We start from the raw sequence: 23,167 nt of genomic DNA, 5'->3' as shown, positions 1-23,167 counted from the left end.
GGATACGGCGCACTGTAGACCTGGTGCGTGGTGCCGGAACTGGAGGCACCGTGCTAATGATAAGCACCTTCCTACTAGTGCGGGGAGCAGGGACAGGGCACACTGTATTCTCAAAGCCTACTCTACCCCTGATGCGTGGTACCGGCACTGGTGACGCCGGGCTGAGGACAAGCACATCAGGATTAGTAGGGGGAGAATATACAGTGTGTACAGGGCTCTGGAGACGCACTGGTAGCTTAGTGCGTGGGGCCGGAACTGGAGGCACCGGGCTAGATACACGCACTACAGGGAGAGTGCGTGGAGGAGGAACAGGGCTCAGGATACGCACTGGTAGCCTAGTGCGTAGTGTAGACACTGTAGGTACTAGGCTGGGGCGGGGAGGTGGTGCCGGAAATACCGGACCGTGGAGGGTACTGGCACTCTTGAGCATTGAGCTTGCCCAACCTTACCTGGTTGAATACTCCCGGTTGCCCGACCAGTGCGGGGAGGTGGAATAACCCGCACCGGCCTATGTAGGCGAACCGGAGAAACCATGCGTAAGGCCGGTGCCATGTATGCCGGCCCGAGGAGACGCACTGGAGACCAGACGCGTTGAGCCGGCCTCATGACACCTGGCTCAATACCCAATCTAGCCCTCCCAGTGCGGGGAGGTGGAATAACCCGCACCGGGCTATGCACTCGTACAGGAGACACCGTGCGCTCTACTGCGTAACACGGCGCCTGCCCGTACTCCCGCTCTCCACGGTAAGCCTGGGAAGTGGGCGCAGGTCTCCTACCTGCCCTTGGCCCACTATCTCCTAGCCCCCCCCCAAGAAATTTTTGGGAATTACTTACGGGCTTTTTCGGCTTCCGTGCCAGACGCGTTCCCTCATAGCTCCGGTTCCTCTCCCAGGTAGCCTCTGCTCTCCTCAATGCCTCCACCTGTTCCCATGGGAGGCGATCCCTCCCAGCCAGGATCTCCTCCCAAGTGTAGCAACCCTTTCCATCCAAAACATCGTCCCATGTCCATTGCTCCTTTCTCTCCTGTCCCTTACTCCGTTTCGTTTTCCCTTGCCGCTTGGTCTTAGCGTGTTGGTGGGTGATTCTGTTACGGGTGACGCTCTCCTCATCCTCGGAAGAGGTGAGGAGAGAAGGATCTTCAGACCAAAACGCAGCTTGTGGGAAATAAGCCATCTTTATTATAACAACGATAAAGATGGCAACACGAAACGAAACAAAAACTTTCCAAACTACAAAACAACAAAACGACGTTGACGAGACCTGAACATAAACTTACATAACTAAACATAAACTTACGTACAGGAAACAGACGACATCGAAACGAAAACGAAAACAAACAAACGCTACAGTCCCATGTGGTACGAACATAACATACGGACACAGGAGACAATCACCCACAAACAAACACTGTGAACAGCCTACCTAAATATGACTCTCAATTAGAGGAACGCCAAACACCTGCCTCCAATTGAGAGCCATACCAGGCAACCCTAAACCAACATAGAAACAGATAACATAGAATGCCCACCCAACCTCACGTCCTGACCAACTAACACACAAAAACTAACATAAATAGGTCAGGAACGTGACATGATGTAAAATCCTAATTCCCTAAAAGAGGAACTACCTCATGCCTACGCAGCTACACTTACTGAACATGCACAGGTATGTTAGTTGAGATAACCACTTGCCCATGTAACTGTACCCAAACCTGTGGGTTTGGGGGTTTTAATTTTAGTCCTTTTAGGAGGAATCCTTTACATTTTTAGTCCTTACGCCTTTGGTCTTTAAACTTTGAGTCCTTACACCATTAGTCCTTACAATTTTAGTTTATTTCTTTTTATTTCTTTTACTCTGGCAAGTGAATGGTGCCAATAAGAATTATACAGTTAGACTGACCAAAATATTTAATCTTAATACATGGCCATTGTGTGATGCCATGGTTAATAATTAGTATCGTTTTAGTTTTTCAAATGCAGCATTTTCATTGACAGTCTACATATAATTAAAAATGTCTTGTTTAATGTCTTTGTGAGATGAAAAATAAGGTCAAATTTGACTATTGAACATGAGGATGGTATACTACCTTGTTGCACAGAAGGGCTTGTATGTCCAAAGTATTGTTGGGATGAATAAATGCTTCTTATTGTATAGTGTATGATCTTCCACAGTTCATTCCAAATTCCAATGTGTGACTTGAAATTCCCATTTGCGATGGTCAAATCTTTATCCCTATAACTACAAGATACAACATGTTTACATTTTACTTGGTTGAGAGAAAACTGGTGATCTGAAACTAAATGTTAATGTGCTTTGTTACCATGGCAGACCTTATGACTTAGACAGTGCAAGTAAGATGTGTGAACGTTAACTGTTCTACATTCAAGCTGAGATAACTCAGCTGTTAGGGTGTTGATCTGTACAATTTAAAGATGTTACAAGTCAGGAGTTTTTTTGTGATGTTTCATTCTTGTTTTTTATTGAAGATATAACCACTTAAAGAAGAAAACCCCGTTTCTAAATCTCTTGAATTGTATTTCAGTATTGTTTTTTTTAACGTGCAGTTGTTAAATTACTGACATAATTACTGATGCAATCTTTATCTGTTATTTAGAGGACTTACAGGAATTTTGATGTTTATTCATTAGTGCATTAAGGAGAAACTGTTTCTGCAGTGATACAGGTGATGTGTAGTCATTTGTACTGACAACTATGGTAGGCAGTGTTTGCCGGTTTCCAGAGAACAGTTTAGTCCAGGGTTTTTCTTAATTCTGAAGTATATAATTCCTCTATAGTATTTTCTATTAGTGTCAAGGACTTCCTTGGGAATTTATTTCAGGTGATACTTAACTCGTCACAGTATTCTGAATATTGATCATCACTCCTCACCCTACGATTGAAAATGCCAATCTGACCATGAATGGAATACGGTTCGGCCAGAGTTTATAAGCCACTGAATGTCTTGATTGTTTTGTAAACAAAGTGGCCTCTGAAATATTGTACAACAGATTCAAAAGGTTTGTAGTGGCCTGCAGAAATATGACTATGATGTGAATTGAATGACATACCGTCCCATCATACAGTGCTTCCTGTGTATAATGTACCAAAAAATAATAGTAATCAAAATGGCTACCGATCAAACACCAGGAGGACACAAATCCAACGTCCTGTCTGGCTGGAATCCCATTTGACATTTCTAACCTCTCTAATTGTTTTTATGAAAATAAAAAATACAAATATGTACTCCTCAATTATGTACGGCATTCATTTTCCATGTCAATGGGCATAAAACCTAATGTCATGGTACACATACAGACAGACATACAGACAGACACACACACACACACACACACACACACACACACACACACACACACACACACACACACACACACACACACACACACACACACACACACACACACACACACACACACACACACACACACACACACACACACACACACACACACACACAACACCATCAGTTCTTCAACTTCTGTGTGTGTGTCACACCTGTACACGCTGACTCCGTCTTTGCTCCATGCCCATCTTCATGTTCTTCTGGAGAGGATCTTTGTCAAGGACGGGGCCTTCTCTTCTTCAGGCTCCTCTGCCTCCTTCTGTTCTGGGGGGGAGCAGTGAGGCCTCCTCAGGGCCTGTAGTGTCCAGGAGTAGTAGCTCTGGAATGTGCTGGGCTCTGGAGGGAGAGTTAGAGAGACACAAAATGAGGCTCTTTATGCTCTGGTCATAAATCAGTGAGGGTAGGAGGACACAGCATACATCATCAGACAGGATGACCAACACAGAATACATCATCAGACAGGATGACCAACACAGAATACATCATCAGACAGGATGACAAACACAGAATACATCATCAGACAGGATGACCAACACAGAATACATCATCAGACAGGATAACCAACACAGAATACATAATCAGACAGGATGACCCACACACAATACATCCTCAGACAGGATGACCAACACAGTATACATCATCAGACAGGATGACCAACACAGAATACATAATCAGACAGGATAACTAACACAGAATACATCATCAGACAGGATGACCAACACAGAATGCATCATCAGACAGGATAACCAACACAGAATACATCATCAGACAGGATAACCAACACAGAATACATCATCAGACAGGATGACCAACACAGAATACATAATCAGACAGGATAACCAACACAGAATACATCATCAGACAGGATGACCAACACAGAATACATCATCAGACAGGATGGCCAACACAGAATACATCATCAGACAGGATGACCAACACAGAATACATCATCAGACAGGATAACCAACACAGAATACATCATCAGACAGGATGACCAACACAGAATACATCATCAGACAGGATGACCAACACAGAATACATCATCAGACAGGATAACCAACACAGAATACATCATCAGACAGGATAACCAACACAGAATACATCATCAGGCAGGATGACCAACACAGAATACATAATCAGACAGGATAACCAACACAGAATACATCATCAGACAGGATGACCAACACAGAATACATCATCAGACAGGATGGCCAACACAGAATACATCATCAGACAGGATGACCAACACAGAATACATCATCAGACAGGATAACCAACACAGAATACATCATCAGACAGGATGACCAACACAGAATACATCATCAGACAGGATGACCAACACAGAATACATCATCAGACAGGATAACCAACACAGAATACATCATCAGACAGGATAACCAACACAGAATACATCATCAGGCAGGATGACCAACACAGAATACATCATCAGACAGGATGACCAACACAGAATACATCATCAGACAGGATGACCAACACAGAATACATAATCAGACAGGATAACCAACACAGAATACATCATCAGACAGAATGACCAACACAGAATACATAATCAGACAGGATAACCAACAGAGAATACATCATCAGACAGGATGACCAACACAGAATACATAATCAGACAGGATGACCAACACAGAATACATCATCAGACAGGATGGCCAACACAGAATACATCATCAGACAGGATGACCAACACAGAATACATCATCAGACAGGATGACCAACACAGAATACATAATCAGACAGGATAACCAACACAGAATACATCATCAGACAGGATAACCAACACAGAATACATCATCAGACAGGATAACCAACACAGAATACATCATCAGACAGGATGATCAACACAGAATACATAATCAGACAGGATGACCAACACAGAATACATAATCAGACAGGATGACCAACACAGAATACATCATCAGACAGGATGACCAACACAGAATACATCATCAGACAGGATGACCAACACAGTATACATCATCAGACAGGATGACCAACACAGAATACATCATCAGACAGGATGACCAACCCAGAATACATCATCAGACAGGATGACCAACACAGAATACATCATCAGACAGGATGACCAACACAGTATACATCAGCCAGGATGGCCAACACAGAATACATCATCAGACAGGATGACCAACACAGAATACATCATCAGACAGGATGACCAACACAGAATACATCATCAGACAGGATGACCAACACAGAATACATCATCAGACAGGATGGCCAACACAGAATACATCATCAGCTGCCACTCTGGAGGCCACTCTGGAGGCCAGTCACACAGCCATTAAAACACAGACATTTGAAAACAGCCGGAAGTGATTTAGTAGTATGTATTGTTGTTACAGTGATTTATAGACAACCTGTGTACATTTATAGAAAGCGTAAAATCTGACTTATTCCTGATAAAGGACACTTGATATTTAAAAACAGATATTTATTACTATATAGTATTTATTACTAGATCCATTACTAGATGTATTACTATATAGTATTTATTACTAGATTCATTACTAGATGTATTACTATATAGTATTTATTACTAGATTCATTACTAGATGTATTACTATATAGTATTTATTACTAGATTCATTACTAGGTGTATTACTATATAGTATTTATTACTAGATTCATTACTAGATGTATTACTATATAGTATTTATTACTAGATTCATTACTAGATGTATTACTATATTGCATTTATTACTAGATTCATTACTAGATGTATTACTATATAGTATTTATTACTAGATTCATTACTAGATGTATTACTATATAGTATTTATTACTAGATTCATTACTAGATGTATTACTATATAGTATTTATTACTAGATTCATTACTAGATGTATTACTATATAGTATTTATTACTAGATCCATTACTAGATGTATTACTATATAGTATTTATTACTAGATTCATTACTAGATGTATTACTATATAGCATTTATTACTATATGTCTAGCGGTCATTGTTTTTTGTCTTGTTTTCTTTATTAATCATTTCTTTACAACACATACAACATATCACACTAACCAAACAACAACACAAAATACACCACATGTAAACACATAATTTAAAAAAAAAAGTTTTCTTATATATATATATTTTTCTGTATTACTTTGTAACCCTACCAGCCCTCCCTTACTTGGAGTAAACTAGTGAACAACAACTTTTAAGCCTCTACTTCCAGCTTGTACATACTATAGACATTTTACTTTCCTTTTCTTTGCATATCACAATGTCATTCCAACAAAATAATGTACTACACATGTTGCACATATGGGAGGGCTGCAACTACATTTCAAGAACAAGAAATAAATAGGTAATTAATATGATGAAATGTGTAGCAGTCATTCTAGTATGGGAATAGATGCAAAAATTGGGGTTAGGAGGAACATTTGGTGTGGGCAGACAGATGGCATACTGTATGTACTGTACCCTCTGTTGGTTGGCACTGATTCAGCCCTGACCTCTTATAGGGCTGTGTCACCTCTGATCATCTCTGTCATCTCCCATCCACAGCAGATACACTACATGGCCAAAGGTATGTGGACAACTTCTCATCGAACATCTCATTCCAAAATCAAAACTAATATGAGTTGGTCCCCCGCTTTGCTGCTATAACAGCCTCCACTCTTCTGGGAAGGCTTTCCACTAGATGTTGGAACATTGCTGCTATAACAGCCTCCACTCTTCTGGGAAGGCTTTCCACTAGATGTTGGAACATTGCTGCTATAACAGCCTCCACTCTTCTGGGAAGGCTTTCCACTAGATGTTGGAACATTGCTGCTATAACAGACTCCACTCTTCTGGGAAGGCTTTCCACTAGATGTTGGAATATTGCTGCAGGGACTTGCTTCCATTCAGCCACAAGAGCATTAGTGAGGTTGTGCACTGACGTTGGGTGATTAGGCCTGGCTCGCAGTCAGCGTTCCAATTCATCCCAAAGGTGTTTGACGGGGATGAGGTCAGGGCTCTGTGCAGGCCAGTCAAGTTCTTCCACACCGATCTCAACAAACCATTTTAGTAAACAAACCATGAAGTAAACAGTAAGATATTGTTATAATATGTTCCCGTGGTGAACCCTGGTGCTACCTGCTCTGTTTCTCGTGCGGAGCTCCTGAGCTGAGGACAGCGAGGTGGGAAGAAATTGAAAGTTAAGTCCCGTGAGGTCGCCACCTCTCCGCGGGTCAGGGCGAGTGGGGAGAAACACCTCTCAGGAGACAGCACAGGAAACGCCACAGACGATACCTCTTCAGCCCTTGAGGATGACAGGAGTACCAACTGTTAACTAGAGAATGCAGCAAACGACAGAAGATACAGATTCAGCACTGTCACTGTCATGTGATGTTTCTAAAGACATGAAACGATCAAAGAGAGAAATAGGAAGACGACTACACATAGACTTAAACTACTATTTAATTATATAATGGTATGGGTTGACTCAATTAATCAGACATTATGAATGGTAGGGGCTGACTCAATTAATCAAACGTTATGAATGGTATATGGGCTGACTCAATTAATCAACCGTTATGAATGGTATATGGGCTGACTCAATTAATCAGACATGAATGGTAGGGGCTGACTCAATTAATCACACATTATGAATGTTAGGGGCTGACTCAATTAATCAGACATGAATGGTAGGGGCTGACTCAATTAATCAGACATGAATGTTAGGGGCTGACTCAATTAATCAGACATGAATGTTAGGGGCTGACTCAATTAATCACACATTATGAATGTTAGGTGCTGACTCAATTAATCAGACATGAATGTTAGGGGCTGACTCAATTAATCAGACATGAATGTTAGGGGCTGACTCAATTAATCAGACATGAATGTTAGGGGCTGACTCAATTAATCAGACTTGAATGTTAGGGGCTGACTCAATTAATCAGACATGAATGTTAGGGGCTGACTCAATTAATCAGACGTTATGAATGTTAGGGGCTGACTCAATTAATCAGACATGAATGTTAGGGGCTGACTCAATTAATCAGACATGAATGTTAGGGGCTGACTCAATTTATCAGACGTTATGAATGTTAGGGGCTGACTCAATTAATCAGACATTATGAATGGTATGTGCTTACTCAATTAATCAGACATTATGAATAGGAAATGAAATACTGACGTAAACACCTTAATCGGCGTTCCAGCGGTGTATTTGATCTGCACATGTGCCAGCACCGGTAGTGTGAGCCTCCCTGTTTAGCTTGAGTGAAGTGAGTTCAGACCAACTGAATGTATGCATCTTTGAAGTAGTTTTCACATACAAACTTTATACTCTATGTCCGAACTCAGAATTAAATATACTTCCCAAAAATGACATGGTCGTTGTGGTGTCACGACTTCCGACGAAGTCGGTCCCTCTCCTTGTTCGGGCGGCGTTCGGCGGTCGACACCACCGGCCTTCTAGCCCCCGCCGATCCACTTTTCATTTTCCATTTGTTTTGTCTTTGTTTTACACACCTGATTTCAATCCCACAATTACTTGTTCATTATTTAACCCTCTGTTCCCCCATGGTTTGTGATTGTTTATTGTATTTTCGGTCTGTCATGGTGTGCATGTATTTGTTACTTTGTATATTTGACATTTTGAGTAAAGGTACGTTGATTACTCATATCTGCTGTCCTGCACCTGGCTTTCTACACCAGCTACACACAGGACCCATTACATCTGGTAGAATGTATATATTGATTGGTGATTTTCTGCATTTATCAGGTATCAGGTAGCCTGCTTTCAGATGTGTCCATGTAAACAGGATTATTAGGGTAATCGTTCTTCTTGCAAAGCATTATATTAATCTGAATATCCACAATAATCCCACTATTGTGTGCATGTAACTGTAATCAGTGAAACACATTTACACGCTTGGCAGTAAAGCACTTGGGACATTAAATCCGTTTGAAGTGAATCAACCCATTAAAACAGAGTGGAGACTCCTACCTTCCACAGGATCTGTGCAAAGCTGCCTCCTGGAGAGGGAGAGGGGGGTGGACAACAGGATTCTGGGGGAGAGGAGCTGCCTTCCTGAGGGATTCTGTCTCCCAAGAACAGAGCCTCACTGAGTAGTGTGGAAGTCCAGTATGCTCCTTGGACCAAGGTACTGATGCTGGGGCTGGTTTTCAACAAAGGTCATATTGGGCTGAGGGGAGGTTGGGCTTCCGTTTCTGGGCTAGGGAGAGGTGGGGCTTCTGGTTCTGGGGAGAGGTGGGGCTTCTGGTTCTGGGGAGAGGTGGGGCTTCTGGTTCTGGGCTTCTGGTTCTGGGCTGGGGAAGGTGGGGTTTCTGGTTCTGGGCTTCTGGTTCTGGGCTGGGGAGAGAGTGAGGCTTCTGGTTCTGGGCTTCTGGCTCTGGGCTGGGGGGAGGGGGGCTTCTGGTTCTGGGCTGGGGGAGGTGGGGCTTCTGGTTCTGGAAATCTGGTTCTGGGGAGAGGTGGGGCTTCTGGTTCTGGGCTTCTGGTTCTGGGGAGAGGTGGGTGTTTTGGTTCTGGACTGGCGAGAGGTGGGGGTTCTGCTACTCTGGGGGAGGAGGGGCTCTGGTTCTGGGGGGAGGTGGGGGTTCTGCTACTCTTGGGAGGGGGTTGTCGTTGGGGTGAGAGAGGTCTGTGGATGCTGGAGTGAGTGGGTGCAAGGGTTTTGGATTACGTGTTGTTTTCGAGGCGAGCGAGGGCGTTGGTGGGTGTTGCCTCTGAGGTGAGTGAGGGTGGAGTGATACCAGTGTTCGTTGTGGTGAGAGGGGTCGAGGGGGAAGCATGTGTAACACGATGGCGTGCACGGCCCTCTGCTGGTAGTTCCTTTAGGCTTCCTCCAGCGTCTCTGCCTCCTTCTCCAGCTCTCTGATTCTGGCCTTTGCCCGTCCACCAGCTCAGCGTCAGAGTCTGGAGAGCTGCTGCGCCCGAATGGGGGAGCAGTTTCTTCACACCTTCACACTTTCTTCACACCTTCTAGCCCACAGCACACCTCTGTCCACATAGATATCAGGAGGCAGTAGTTTATCAGGGCTGATCTCCAGCACTGAGAGGACCACCAAGTAAGGGTTACGCAGTGCATCATTCTCCAGAGTTGCACACTGCAATCACACACATCACACACATCACAAACAGATACAGATCACGCACATGACACACATCACACACAGATTACACATCACACAAAACACCACATCACACAGAACCAAGAGGTTGAAGAACAAGGAAAAAGAAAGGATAGAAAGAAGAGAAGATGAGGACCAAGACAATCAACCACCAGAAGGACTTAGATAAGATGAGGACCAAGACGATCAACCAGCAGAAGGACTTAGAGAAGATGTTGGCCACTTGCACACACACACACACACGCGCGCGCACACGCACACGCACACACACACCTCCAACAGGTGGACACGGCCAACAAGGGGTTACAGAGAAGAAGACAAGTGCAAGATCAAATCAAATGTATTTATATAGCCCTTCGTACATCAGCTGATATCTCAAAGTGCTGTACAGAAACCCAGCCTAAAACCCCAAACAGCAAGCAATGCAGGTGTAGAAGCACGGTGGCTAGGAAAAACTCCCTAGAAAGGCCAAACCCTAGGAAGAAACCTAGAGAGGAACCAGGCTATGAGGGGTGGCCAGTCCTCTTCTGGCTGTGCCGGGTGGAGATTATAACAGAACATGGCCAAGATGTTTAAATGTTCATAAATGACCAGCATGGTCAAATAATAATAATCACAGTAGTTGTTGAGGGTGCAGCACCTCAGGAGTAAATGTCAGTTGGCTTTTCATAGCCGATCATTACGAGTATCTCTACCGCTCCTGCGGTCTCTAGAGATGACCTACAGGCTCCCAAATGTACTGCGACCCAGATATAAGGCCTTATGGCTTTACCGTAACCATGAAGAAATAAACGTTAGAGCAGATGTGTGTTAAAGAAAAGTCATCTCGCTACACTCCACATTGTTTCCCACATTATCAGAGAAGCAGTGTCACTGACCTAACTCTGAAGCTGGGCCTTCAGCACCTGTCTGTGTCTGTCAGACTCCTCTTTCGACAGCATCCTGGCGCTCTCCAGCCTTCTCAGCTCTGTCTGCAGCGCCAGCTGCTCTGCCGATAGCCTGCACAGATCTACAGGGAGACAATCGGATATGAGTCACAACATCCAAGCTAACAGCTTACATACTAGAGCATTATGGCACTCATTGTACAGCATATCCAGTTACCAATCTTTACTTTTTCAACTACGGACACGTAATACTGGATTTAGGTTGGGTATTTTAGTTAAAGGTATTGTGACAATGCTCAAACAATATTAAGGAGACGTTTTGTGCCAAAAATGTTAACTTCAGTTGAAGTTAAACGATTCATTGTTTGTGATACAATCCAGTTAATCTCCTCAACTAGCTACAGGACATTGGTTTGACTGAGCCGGTGCTGGGAGGTTGTTTAGCATTAGGTACTAGCCTAGCACATGGTACTAGCCTAGCCTATGGTACTAGCCTAGCACATGGTACTAGCCTAACTCTGTGGGTGGTTAATGAAGTCTAGTGTTAGTAAGGACGAGAGAGAGAGAGAGAGAGAGAGAGAGAGAGAGAGAGAGAGAGAGAGAGAGAGTAAATTAGAAAGTGACTCAAGGATATCCCGTCCTCCTCTCTGACAGGAAGATCATTGTGTCCCTCAGAGAGGGGTGAAGCATTGGCACTCTGCCTCCTCCCTCCACCCTCTCAGTCCCTTGGCCCCTCCACCCCAACATCCCCCTGCTTTCACTTCCCAGAGCCATCTGTAAAGCCACAAACACTGCAACGATTCCCTGCATTGACAGTCAGCTGGGGCACGTCCAAAAAGACCCAACCATAGTGCCAAGGCCAGTTGGGTGACTACAATGAATTATTCACAGTGGCTATATAGTCATTTAAGTATACACTGAAAGGTTTTTCCATCCCCCGAACATATATACTGTATATTTTACATAATACATAATGATATTGTTTGGACATAGCTGGCCCGAAAGAAAAAAAACACTTAGGCGGCCCGTCCAAGACTTTTGTGTGCAGAAAAACCCTGAACTAGCGACAGTGAAAAAACTAACTTTCCCTGTTAGAGAAAAGGACTGGTCAGAGAGGCTAAAATGTGAGAAAAAAGGGAAGCAAAGACTTAACTGGTTTCCCACACACATCCAGGAGGAGGCTAATGCTTGACCATGCCAGGCTTCGGCCACCGTTCCTCACCTGCCTTTAGGCCCTGGTTCTCCTCCTGAGTCACCGTTCCTCGCCTGCCCGTAGGCCCTGGTTCTGCTCCTGAGCCACCGTTCCTCCCCTGCCCGTAGACCCTGGTTCTCCTCCTGAGCCTCCATTCCTCCCCTGCCCGTAGACCCTGGTTCTCCTCCTGAGCCACCGTTCCTCGCCTGCCCGTAGACCCTGGTTCTCCTCCTGAGCCACCATTCCTCCCCTGCCCGTAGACCCTGGTTCTCCTCCTGAGCCACCATTCCTCCCCTGCCCGTAGACCCTGGTTCTCCTCCTGAGCCACTGTTCCTTGCCTGCCCGTAGGCCCTGGTTCTGCTTCTGAGCCACCGTTCCTCCCCTGCCCGTAGACCCTGGTTCTCCTCCTGAGCCACCGTTCCTCCCCTGCCCGATGATCAACACAGAATACATAATCAGACAGGATGACCAACACAGAATACATAATCAGACAGGATGACCAACACAGAATACATCATCAGACAGGATGACCAACACAGAATACATCATCAGACAGGATGACCAACACAGTATACATCATCAGACAGGATGACCAACACAGAATACATCATCAGACAGGATGACCAACCCAGAATACATCATCAGACAGGATGACCAACACAGAATACATCATCAGACAGGATGACCAACACAGTATACATCAGCCAGGATGGCCAACACAGAATACATCATCAGACAGGATGACCAACACAGAATACATCATCAGACAGGATGACCAACACAGAATACATCATCAGACAGGATGACCAACACAGAATACATCATCAGACAGGATGGCCAACACAGAATACATCATCAGCTGCCACTCTGGAGGCCACTCTGGAGGCCAGTCACACAGCCATTAAAACACAGACATTTGAAAACAGCCGGAAGTGATTTAGTAGTATGTATTGTTGTTACAGTGATTTATAGACAACCTGTGTACATTTATAGAAAGCGTAAAATCTGACTTATTCCTGATAAAGGACACTTGATATTTAAAAACAGATATTTATTACTATATAGTATTTATTACTAGATCCATTACTAGATGTATTACTATATAGTATTTATTACTAGATTCATTACTAGATGTATTACTATATAGTATTTATTACTAGATTCATTACTAGATGTATTACTATATAGTATTTATTACTAGATTCATTACTAGGTGTATTACTATATAGTATTTATTACTAGATTCATTACTAGATGTATTACTATATAGTATTTATTACTAGATTCATTACTAGATGTATTACTATATTGCATTTATTACTAGATTCATTACTAGATGTATTACTATATAGTATTTATTACTAGATTCATTACTAGATGTATTACTATATAGTATTTATTACTAGATTCATTACTAGATGTATTACTATATAGTATTTATTACTAGATTCATTACTAGATGTATTACTATATAGTATTTATTACTAGATCCATTACTAGATGTATTACTATATAGTATTTATTACTAGATTCATTACTAGATGTATTACTATATAGCATTTATTACTATATGTCTAGCGGTCATTGTTTTTTGTCTTGTTTTCTTTATTAATCATTTCTTTACAACACATACAACATATCACACTAACCAAACAACAACACAAAATACACCACATGTAAACACATAATTTAAAAAAAAAAGTTTTCTTATATATATATATTTTTCTGTATTACTTTGTAACCCTACCAGCCCTCCCTTACTTGGAGTAAACTAGTGAACAACAACTTTTAAGCCTCTACTTCCAGCTTGTACATACTATAGACATTTTACTTTCCTTTTCTTTGCATATCACAATGTCATTCCAACAAAATAATGTACTACACATGTTGCACATATGGGAGGGCTGCAACTACATTTCAAGAACAAGAAATAAATAGGTAATTAATATGATGAAATGTGTAGCAGTCATTCTAGTATGGGAATAGATGCAAAAATTGGGGTTAGGAGGAACATTTGGTGTGGGCAGACAGATGGCATACTGTATGTACTGTACCCTCTGTTGGTTGGCACTGATTCAGCCCTGACCTCTTATAGGGCTGTGTCACCTCTGATCATCTCTGTCATCTCCCATCCACAGCAGATACACTACATGGCCAAAGGTATGTGGACAACTTCTCATCGAACATCTCATTCCAAAATCAAAACTAATATGAGTTGGTCCCCCGCTTTGCTGCTATAACAGCCTCCACTCTTCTGGGAAGGCTTTCCACTAGATGTTGGAACATTGCTGCTATAACAGCCTCCACTCTTCTGGGAAGGCTTTCCACTAGATGTTGGAACATTGCTGCTATAACAGCCTCCACTCTTCTGGGAAGGCTTTCCACTAGATGTTGGAACATTGCTGCTATAACAGACTCCACTCTTCTGGGAAGGCTTTCCACTAGATGTTGGAATATTGCTGCAGGGACTTGCTTCCATTCAGCCACAAGAGCATTAGTGAGGTTGTGCACTGACGTTGGGTGATTAGGCCTGGCTCGCAGTCAGCGTTCCAATTCATCCCAAAGGTGTTTGACGGGGATGAGGTCAGGGCTCTGTGCAGGCCAGTCAAGTTCTTCCACACCGATCTCAACAAACCATTTTAGTAAACAAACCATGAAGTAAACAGTAAGATATTGTTATAATATGTTCCCGTGGTGAACCCTGGTGCTACCTGCTCTGTTTCTCGTGCGGAGCTCCTGAGCTGAGGACAGCGAGGTGGGAAGAAATTGAAAGTTAAGTCCCGTGAGGTCGCCACCTCTCCGCGGGTCAGGGCGAGTGGGGAGAAACACCTCTCAGGAGACAGCACAGGAAACGCCACAGACGATACCTCTTCAGCCCTTGAGGATGACAGGAGTACCAACTGTTAACTAGAGAATGCAGCAAACGACAGAAGATACAGATTCAGCACTGTCACTGTCATGTGATGTTTCTAAAGACATGAAACGATCAAAGAGAGAAATAGGAAGACGACTACACATAGACTTAAACTACTATTTAATTATATAATGGTATGGGTTGACTCAATTAATCAGACATTATGAATGGTAGGGGCTGACTCAATTAATCAAACGTTATGAATGGTATATGGGCTGACTCAATTAATCAACCGTTATGAATGGTATATGGGCTGACTCAATTAATCAGACATGAATGGTAGGGGCTGACTCAATTAATCACACATTATGAATGTTAGGGGCTGACTCAATTAATCAGACATGAATGGTAGGGGCTGACTCAATTAATCAGACATGAATGTTAGGGGCTGACTCAATTAATCAGACATGAATGTTAGGGGCTGACTCAATTAATCACACATTATGAATGTTAGGTGCTGACTCAATTAATCAGACATGAATGTTAGGGGCTGACTCAATTAATCAGACATGAATGTTAGGGGCTGACTCAATTAATCAGACATGAATGTTAGGGGCTGACTCAATTAATCAGACTTGAATGTTAGGGGCTGACTCAATTAATCAGACATGAATGTTAGGGGCTGACTCAATTAATCAGACGTTATGAATGTTAGGGGCTGACTCAATTAATCAGACATGAATGTTAGGGGCTGACTCAATTAATCAGACATGAATGTTAGGGGCTGACTCAATTTATCAGACGTTATGAATGTTAGGGGCTGACTCAATTAATCAGACATTATGAATGGTATGTGCTTACTCAATTAATCAGACATTATGAATGGGAAATGAAATACTGACGTAAACACCTTAATCGGCGTTCCAGCGGTGTATTTGATCTGCACATGTGCCAGCACCGGTAGTGTGAGCCTCCCTGTTTAGCTTGAGTGAAGTGAGTTCAGACCAACTGAATGTATGCATCTTTGAAGTAGTTTTCACATACAAACTTTATACTCTATGTCCGAACTCAGAATTAAATATACTTCCCAAAAATGACATGGTCGTTGTGGTGTCACGACTTCCGACGAAGTCGGTCCCTCTCCTTGTTCGGGCGGCGTTCGGCGGTCGACACCACCGGCCTTCTAGCCCCCGCCGATCCACTTTTCATTTTCCATTTGTTTTGTCTTTGTTTTACACACCTGATTTCAATCCCACAATTACTTGTTCATTATTTAACCCTCTGTTCCCCCATGGTTTGTGATTGTTTATTGTATTTTCGGTCTGTCATGGTGTGCGTGTATTTGTTACTTTGTATATTTGACATTTTGAGTAAAGGTACGTTGATTACTCATATCTGCTGTCCTGCACCTGGCTTTCTACACCAGCTACACACAGGACCCATTACATCTGGTAGAATGTATATATTGATTGGTGATTTTCTGCATTTATCAGGTATCAGGTAGCCTGCTTTCAGATGTGTCCATGTAAACAGGATTATTAGGGTAATCGTTCTTCTTGCAAAGCATTATATTAATCTGAATATCCACAATAATCCCACTATTGTGTGCATGTAACTGTAATCAGTGAAACACATTTACAGGCTTGGCAGTAAAGCACTTGGGACATTAAATCCGTTTGAAGTGAATCAACCCATTAAAACAGAGTGGAGACTCCTACCTTCCACAGGATCTGTGCAAAGCTGCCTCCTGGAGAGGGAGAGGGGGGTGGACAACAGGATTCTGGGGGAGAGGAGCTGCCTTCCTGAGGGATTCTGTCTCCCAAGAACAGAGCCTCACTGAGTAGTGTGGAAGTCCAGTATGCTCCTTGGACCAAGGTACTGATGCTGGGGCTGGTTTTCAACAAAGGTCATATTGGGCTGAGGGGAGGTTGGGCTTCCGTTTCTGGGCTAGGGAGAGGTGGGGCTTCTGGTTCTGGGGAGAGGTGGGGCTTCTGGTTCTGGGGAGAGGTGGGGCTTCTGGTTCTGGGCTTCTGGTTCTGGGCTGGGGAAGGTGGGGTTTCTGGTTCTGGGCTTCTGGTTCTGGGCTGGGGAGAGAGTGAGGCTTCTGGTTCTGGGCTTCTGGCTCTGGGCTGGGGGGAGGGGGGCTTCTGGTTCTGGGCTGGGGGAGGTGGGGCTTCTGGTTCTGGAAATCTGGTTCTGGGGAGAGGTGGGGCTTCTGGTTCTGGGCTTCTGGTTCTGGGGAGAGGTGGGTGTTTTGGTTCTGGACTGGCGAGAGGTGGGGGTTCTGCTACTCTGGGGGAGGAGGGGCTCTGGTTCTGGGGGGAGGTGGGGGTTCTGCTACTCTTGGGAGGGGGTTGTCGTTGGGGTGAGAGAGGTCTGTGGATGCTGGAGTGAGTGGGTGCAAGGGTTTTGGATTACGTGTTGTTTTCGAGGCGAGCGAGGGCGTTGGTGGGTGTTGCCTCTGAGGTGAGTGAGGGTGGAGTGATACCAGTGTTCGTTGTGGTGAGAGGGGTCGAGGGGGAAGCATGTGTAACACGATGGCGTGCACGGCCCTCTGCTGGTAGTTCCTTTAGGCTTCCTCCAGCGTCTCTGCCTCCTTCTCCAGCTCTCTGATTCTGGCCTTTGCCCGTCCACCAGCTCAGCGTCAGAGTCTGGAGAGCTGCTGCGCCCGAATGGGGGAGCAGTTTCTTCACACCTTCACACTTTCTTCACACCTTCTAGCCCACAGCACACCTCTGTCCACATAGATATCAGGAGGCAGTAGTTTATCAGGGCTGATCTCCAGCACTGAGAGGACCACCAAGTAAGGGTTACGCAGTGCATCATTCTCCAGAGTTGCACACTGCAATCACACACATCACACACATCACAAACAGATACAGATCACGCACATGACACACATCACACACAGATTACACATCACACAAAACACCACATCACACAGAACCAAGAGGTTGAAGAACAAGGAAAAAGAAAGGATAGAAAGAAGAGAAGATGAGGACCAAGACAATCAACCACCAGAAGGACTTAGATAAGATGAGGACCAAGACGATCAACCAGCAGAAGGACTTAGAGAAGATGTTGGCCACTTGCACACACACACACACACGCGCGCGCACATGCACACGCACACACACACCTCCAACAGGTGGACACGGCCAACAAGGGGTTACAGAGAAGAAGACAAGTGCAAGATCAAATCAAATGTATTTATATAGCCCTTCGTACATCAGCTGATATCTCAAAGTGCTGTACAGAAACCCAGCCTAAAACCCCAAACAGCAAGCAATGCAGGTGTAGAAGCACGGTGGCTAGGAAAAACTCCCTAGAAAGGCCAAACCCTAGGAAGAAACCTAGAGAGGAACCAGGCTATGAGGGGTGGCCAGTCCTCTTCTGGCTGTGCCGGGTGGAGATTATAACAGAACATGGCCAAGATGTTTAAATGTTCATAAATGACCAGCATGGTCAAATAATAATAATCACAGTAGTTGTTGAGGGTGCAGCACCTCAGGAGTAAATGTCAGTTGGCTTTTCATAGCCGATCATTACGAGTATCTCTACCGCTCCTGCGGTCTCTAGAGATGACCTACAGGCTCCCAAATGTACTGCGACCCAGATATAAGGCCTTATGGCTTTACCGTAACCATGAAGAAATAAACGTTAGAGCAGATGTGTGTTAAAGAAAAGTCATCTCGCTACACTCCACATTGTTTCCCACATTATCAGAGAAGCAGTGTCACTGACCTAACTCTGAAGCTGGGCCTTCAGCACCTGTCTGTGTCTGTCAGACTCCTCTTTCGACAGCATCCTGGCGCTCTCCAGCCTTCTCAGCTCTGTCTGCAGCGCCAGCTGCTCTGCCGATAGCCTGCACAGATCTACAGGGAGACAATCGGATATGAGTCACAACATCCAAGCTAACAGCTTACATACTAGAGCATTATGGCACTCATTGTACAGCATATCCAGTTACCAATCTTTACTTTTTCAACTACGGACACGTAATACTGGATTTAGGTTGGGTATTTTAGTTAAAGGTATTGTGACAATGCTCAAACAATATTAAGGAGACGTTTTGTGCCAAAAATGTTAACTTCAGTTGAAGTTAAACGATTCATTGTTTGTGATACAATCCAGTTAATCTCCTCAACTAGCTACAGGACATTGGTTTGACTGAGCCGGTGCTGGGAGGTTGTTTAGCATTAGGTACTAGCCTAGCACATGGTACTAGCCTAGCCTATGGTACTAGCCTAGCACATGGTACTAGCCTAACTCTGTGGGTGGTTAATGAAGTCTAGTGTTAGTAAGGACGAGAGAGAGAGAGAGAGAGAGAGAGAGAGAGAGAGAGAGAGAGAGAGAGAGAGAGAGTAAATTAGAAAGTGACTCAAGGATATCCCGTCCTCCTCTCTGACAGGAAGATCATTGTGTCCCTCAGAGAGGGGTGAAGCATTGGCACTCTGCCTCCTCCCTCCACCCTCTCAGTCCCTTGGCCCCTCCACCCCAACATCCCCCTGCTTTCACTTCCCAGAGCCATCTGTAAAGCCACAAACACTGCAACGATTCCCTGCATTGACAGTCAGCTGGGGCACGTCCAAAAAGACCCAACCATAGTGCCAAGGCCAGTTGGGTGACTACAATGAATTATTCACAGTGGCTATATAGTCATTTAAGTATACACTGAAAGGTTTTTCCATCCCCCGAACATATATACTGTATATTTTACATAATACATAATGATATTGTTTGGACATAGCTGGCCCGAAAGAAAAAAAACACTTAGGCGGCCCGTCCAAGACTTTTGTGTGCAGAAAAACCCTGAACTAGCGACAGTGAAAAAACTAACTTTCCCTGTTAGAGAAAAGGACTGGTCAGAGAGGCTAAAATGTGAGAAAAAAGGGAAGCAAAGACTTAACTGGTTTCCCACACACATCCAGGAGGAGGCTAATGCTTGACCATGCCAGGCTTCGGCCACCGTTCCTCACCTGCCTTTAGGCCCTGGTTCTCCTCCTGAGTCACCGTTCCTCGCCTGCCCGTAGGCCCTGGTTCTGCTCCTGAGCCACCGTTCCTCCCCTGCCCGTAGACCCTGGTTCTCCTCCTGAGCCTCCATTCCTCCCCTGCCCGTAGACCCTGGTTCTCCTCCTGAGCCACCGTTCCTCGCCTGCCCGTAGACCCTGGTTCTCCTCCTGAGCCACCATTCCTCCCCTGCCCGTAGACCCTGGTTCTCCTCCTGAGCCACCATTCCTCCCCTGCCCGTAGACCCTGGTTCTCCTCCTGAGCCACTGTTCCTTGCCTGCCCGTAGGCCCTGGTTCTGCTTCTGAGCCACCGTTCCTCCCCTGCCCGTAGACCCTGGTTCTCCTCCTGAGCCACCGTTCCTCCCCTGCCCGTAGACCCTGGTTCACCTCCTGAGCCACCGTTCCTCCCCTGCCCGTAGACCCTGGTTCTCCTCCTGAGCCACCGTTCCTCGCCTGCTCTTAGGCAGGCCCTGGGTCTCATCCTGAGCCCCCTCCAGCTGTTTCTTCAGCAGCCTGAGCTGGGCCTGCTGCTCCACCCTCTCAATCCTCAGGATGAGGTACATTCCAATGATGGTTTCCTGAAGTGTTACATCAAACTTCTTATACTTAGACTGTAACATGCAAATGAGCCACAAAACACAAAAGTTTGACATAATATTGTACGGCATATAGACTGTGGATTATGTGACTAGGCAACTGCTCTATTCAAGAAGCCATGCATCTGGACTGCTTGTTGTACAGCCTCTGTGATCAGTCCTCACACATGTTATACTAATGCTAACTGACCGCTGGCTATACTCGCCAGCTTTACAATCTAAAAATAAATAGCCTCCTGTGTGTTTGTAGGGTTGAAGAGGTGATAGAAGTGGTGAGAGTCAAACTTATTAACATTCAAAGTTACTAACTCCCCTTTATTTTATCCTATACATTACTGAGACAGCAACAATTTGTCCAAACCAACAACAGAATCACAATAGCTCTTTAAAAATTGAATCAGAAGGTGAAGAAATTGTTCTGATAAACTGGATCCAAAGCACACAATACATCACAACAAACAAGACAAAGAGGATATGAATATTCATATTTTTTCCCTACACAAGAGTGCCACCTTCTGGAGGCAGAGCGGAATAGATATAATGAAACGATGAGGCCTCCTCTGTGCTGGAAGTGAAGTGATATCAAACTGAAAGAGCGAGCAACTATTATCTAAAAAAAAGTACAGAACAGTCCAATTAGGCTAAATCTGGCATAATAATATCATAATACCTTGAAACACATTTTTCGTCTTTTGGTCATAAGTGTCCTCTATAGTATTATTATGCCAGATTTAGCCTAATTGGACTGTTCTGTACTTTTTTTTAGATACTAGTTGCTCGCTCTTTCAGCTTGATATCACTTCACCTGTATTTTTCAGGTCCTGTGGTCAACACACAGTCTGCGAGTAAGCCGCTAAACCAACCCTGATAAAGGATGACTAAGGATGACAATGACTTAGCATGAGGATGGTAACATGACTTATTCTTCCTTTCCAAAAGCCTTCGTCGTTAACCTCTGTTCTGCTTCTCTATTTCGCACGGTTTCTATTTCTTTCAACACAGCTCGGCTCCGCATATACACATCCTTTTCCTCAATCTGAGTAACGGTGTTACTGCTCCAAAGCAATAGTGCTCCGGAACTTTTCCCACATTCAGGGTAGAACACAGACAGGGCAGAACACATTCAGGGTAGAACACAGACAGGGCAGAACACATTCAGGGTAGAACACAGACAGGGCAGAACACATTCAGGGTAGAACACAGACAGGGCAGAACACATTCAGGGTAGAACACAGACAGGGAAGAACACAAACAGGGTAGAACACATTCTGGTTAGAACACAGACAGGGCAGAACACATTCAGGTTAGAACACAGACAGGGCAGAACACAGACAGGGCAGAACACATTCATGGTAGAACACAGACAGGGCAGAACACAGACAGGGCAGAACACAGACAGAGTAGAACACAGACAGGGCAGAACACATTTAGGGTAGAACACAGACAGGGTAGAACACATTCCGGTTAGAACACAGACAGGGTATACTCAGATGCAGAGTTTTGCAGGTGATCTGCCACCAGTCAGGACAGAGTCAGACTTCATAGGGACTGGCCTGGGAACAGTTTCTCCACCCAAGGCGGTAGTACAACTTTAACTAATGCAATCTAACAGGCAAAATGCTCATGTAAATAGTTATTTTAAGTGCGTCAAGCACTCGTCGATTCTTAAAGATTTGGTAAAGCCTCTTCCTCAGCTCATCTGGGGATAAAGCCTCCAGGGGAAGAGAGGGTCAATCAACGAATACTAGCTGCAGGTTTTTCTTGCTGAAGGCAAAAACCTAATACTCTGTAAAGAGACTAACATTTATATTGTGTTTACAGCACTGATATATAGGGATTTGGGTTGAAATGACCTGCTTAGTAACCAATGGCCTGCTTTCCAGAAAAACGATTAGCAGGTGGGGAGGACGAAGTGTGATGACGAGGAAGCGTAAGAAGGGCACTGTTAATATCAGAGATTTGTCTCCTGAGTATACACATTAATTTGAGGTGTACATACCTACGTCTCCCGATTACAAACCAATTAATCTTACTTATAGAACTTCAAGCTCTCTTGAGAACCTTGATGATCTCTAAATGGAGTCTGTCGACAGTAGTGAGCGCTCTGAAGTTGAGCCAG

At 44.3% G+C, this 23,167-nt stretch overlaps 1 pseudogene; it reads right to left on the bottom strand.

The window, feature by feature from the left end:
- Positions 1-17,389: 17,389 nt before the first annotated feature.
- On the bottom strand, positions 17,390-20,678 carry LOC139547288 (centriole and centriolar satellite protein ofd1-like; annotated as a pseudogene).
- Positions 20,679-23,167: the final 2,489 nt, after the last annotated feature.

The sequence above is a fragment of the Salvelinus alpinus genome, chromosome 20, assembly GCF_045679555.1.
Source record: "Salvelinus alpinus chromosome 20, SLU_Salpinus.1, whole genome shotgun sequence".
NCBI lineage: Eukaryota > Metazoa > Chordata > Actinopteri > Salmoniformes > Salmonidae > Salvelinus > Salvelinus alpinus.
Note: the sequence above shows the minus strand (reverse complement) of the source record. Positions and strands in the feature narration are given on the sequence as shown.